Source organism: Eurytemora carolleeae, unplaced genomic scaffold (assembly GCF_000591075.1).
Source record: "Eurytemora carolleeae unplaced genomic scaffold, Eaff_2.0 scaffold2005, whole genome shotgun sequence".
Lineage (NCBI taxonomy): Eukaryota > Metazoa > Arthropoda > Copepoda > Calanoida > Temoridae > Eurytemora > Eurytemora carolleeae.
Window position 1 is genome coordinate 386 of NW_019397894.1, and position 3,632 is coordinate 4,017.

Consider the following 3,632-nt stretch of genomic DNA (forward strand, 5'->3'; position numbering starts at 1 on the left):
CTAAAAACTTTTTGTGCACCAAGCAACAAAATTATATGTTTAAAATGTAATTAACTGTTAATTTCAAGACTAATATAAAAAGTTAGTATTGAGTAGATAGGCAATGTTCCATTAACACACAGGAAAACCTGGATTATCTTCAAATTGCTATCAAAATGATGCTTTTTAACAAAAGACTAAAATGTCGTATATTTTACGATTTCAATTCAATAAACAACTATTTTTTGGAAAAAGTCGTTGACCANACTAGCCATACATAGTTTAATGGATATATACTTTGACTAGCCATACATAGCTTAATGGATATATACTTTGACTAGCCATACATAGTTTAGTAAGGATATCGTAAAAAGTTGTGAAAACCATCAAGTAAATAATAATAAATAAAAATAACAACTAATGAGATGAGACTTCAGTCAATTATTTTTTGATTAAAAAATCCAAAGATTTAAAACAATAGATGAATATTTGAAAATAATAGACAAAGTACCCTGGATAAATACTGAATCTATACTAGAACACAACAAAATATATTTAAAACTTTTTTCATTTTCATTTTAAGTTTTTTTTTCTATGTTGATCTAAGAACTTTTTGTGCACCAAGCAACAAAACTATATGTTTAAAATATATTTAACTGTTAATTTCAAGACCAATATAAAAAGTTAGTATTGAGTAGATAGGCAATGTTCCATTAACCACAGGAAAACCTGGATTATATTCAAATTGTTATCAAACGGATGCTTTTTAACAAAAGACTANATATATACAAGATACATCTAATAAATCTTGTCTTCAATCAATTACAAAACGAAACTGACCTAAAATAATTCCTTTGGTTGGTTGAAGACATGGCAGAGGTTCAATTAAGAATTTTAGTTCAAAATTTGGCCGCAGAAACTTTTTTAGTTCCAAATATGGATCCTGGAGCATGGTCTCGTTTGATGTGTACTGCATAACCTCGGGATTGGCAGGGTCGTGGGTACTGTACTGCATGGAGTACATTGCTTGATTTAGATACACAAGAAGGCTGGCAGAAACTACACCTGTAATTTTACAAATTAGTAAATTACAGACTTACAGCTTCTCGAAACATTTAAAAGAGATAAATACACTATGTTCTCTGCCCTCAATAAGCAGTCAATAGTGCATTCAAGTACATTTAAAATCTAAATAAATCATTTTAAAAGCAAAATAAACATCTACATTTTACGTTACAATTGTATCTTCATCAATCAACAGAGATTTTTTCCTTAAATANCCTCTGGCTGGAAAATTTAGGGCATAACTAGGCAGAGGATGCAATCTAGACCCAATTAACTAAGATTGTTCAGAATGGATTCAAAAAAAATTCCTTGCCTCGCCACCATTCACAATGTTTACTGACAGAGCTCGTCTTTATAGTCTTTGATATGTTAGTTTAGTGAATTTGCCGGCTTTAACTGTAGAAATGGTCAATTCTGATTTTGTAAAATGGAAAACGACCAAAAAGTGTGTATTTTGATACTTAACGGTTCTAGTCAATTGAGATAATTATTTTGGTGAATTTTTGTGAAAACATTTGTTTAAAGATTTGCTAATTTGAAGTAATTGATAGTTTCCAGTAAATACCATGTTACCATGTTGTTACCATGTTGTTACTATATTGGTATCATGTTGNGTTACCATGTTTTTACCATGTTGTTACCATGTTGTTACCATGTTGTTACAATGTAATTACCATGTTTTTACCATGTTGTTACCATGCCACCATATAATTACCATGTTGTTACCATGTCACCATATTATTACCATGTTGTTACCATGTTGTTACCATGTTGTTGCCATGTTGTTACCATGTTGTTACCATGTTGTTGCCATGTTGTTACCATGTTGTTACCATGTTGTTACAATGTTGTTACCATGGTGTTACAATGTTGTTACCATGGTGTTACCATGTTCTTATCATATTATTACCATGTTGATACCATGTTGTTACCATGGTGTTACCATGTTGTTACCATAATCATGTTATTAAAATGTTGTTACCAAGTTCTTATCATGTTATTATAACAATGTTGTTTCATTATTACTATGTTATAACCTACCTAATCCTGTCCGTCTGTTGAATTTATTCATTATAACAATAATACATGGTCCTCACTTCTAGTCCTCACTATTTCCCAACATTTTCCCAACTAAATAATATTTCCTATATTTATTCTGTTGTAATTGTTGCCCCTGCGTAGGATATGTGTTAAAAAGTAGTAGCACAGGGAAACAATAGAATAGTGGCAGATGGTCCTTGCACGCCGATCTAATTGTCCTTAAACAGGTCCTTTCACGCCGATCTAATTGTCGTCAAACAGGTCATGTCACGCCGGTTTAATTGCCTTTAATCAGGTCATTTTACGTTGGTCTAATTGTCCTCCAACAAGTCCAATTGTACTTCGGGCTAATTGTCCTCAAACAGGTTATTTCAGGCCGATCTAATTGTCCTTAAACAGGTCCTTGCACGCTGGTCTATTTTTCTTCAAACAAGTCCAACTGCACGCTGGCCTAACTGTCCTCAAACGGTTCCATTTACGATGGTCCAATGTCCTCAAACAGCTCCAACTGCACGCTAGTTTAACTGTCCTTAAACAGGCCCTTGCACGCCGGTCTAATAGCCTTTAACAGGTCCTTGCACGCTGGTTTATTGTCCTTAAACAGGTCCTTGCACGCCAGTCTAATTGTCCTCAAACAGGTGGTCATTTCACGACGGTCTAATTGTCCTCAAACAGATCATTTTACGCCCGTCTAATCGTCCTCAAGTAGATCCTTGCACCCTGTTCTAGCTGTCCTCAAACAGATCATTTCACGCCGGTCTGATTGTCCTCAACAGGTAATTTTGTAGTAAATGCCCTACTCCAATAAATAGTTTTAGATCCGTACCTCTCCAGATATAAACCTTCCGTATGTTTTACAAGATACAACCCAATATCGAACTCAAGGTTCCTCAATAATACCTTACAGGTTAATTTAATAAACGTAATTATAAGTTTTGCGTCGTTAATTACAAGCAGGTCCAATTATTCACAATCTGAATGGCCAATCAGAAGAAGAATTTTGTAACCTGATGGTGTAAAAATTTGGTATTTTAAACTATTTCATCGAAAAGAAATTATATCTTTTGTATGAGATCAGTTTGCAAAGATATAGGGATTAGAAAAATTGAATTTTTGGCGAGCAATCAGAGGAGCAAAGAGGTCACTGAGTCGTATCATCAATTTAACATAAATGGTGTAAAAATTTGGTATTTTAAACTATTTCATCGAAAAGAAATCATAGCTTTTGTATGAGATCAGTTTGCAAAGATATAGGGATTAGAAAAATTGAATTTTTGGCGAGCAATCAGAGGAGCAAGAGGTCACTGAGTCGTATCATGAATTTAACATAAATTTGGCCTTGCCGTTCTGTCTTATAGTTTGAATGGTGTTAAGCTTTTTATTCAAAAAATTTCTCATATTATGCTCTCCTTGTCAGGTTGTCTGACTTAATATATAAAACATTTTAACATTTACAATACAAAAATTAAGCATTTAGTCATGTAGTTGCGTGCACGTGAGGTTCGAATATATGGGAGGGGGGGGGGGGATGGGAGTGAGAGTGGGGG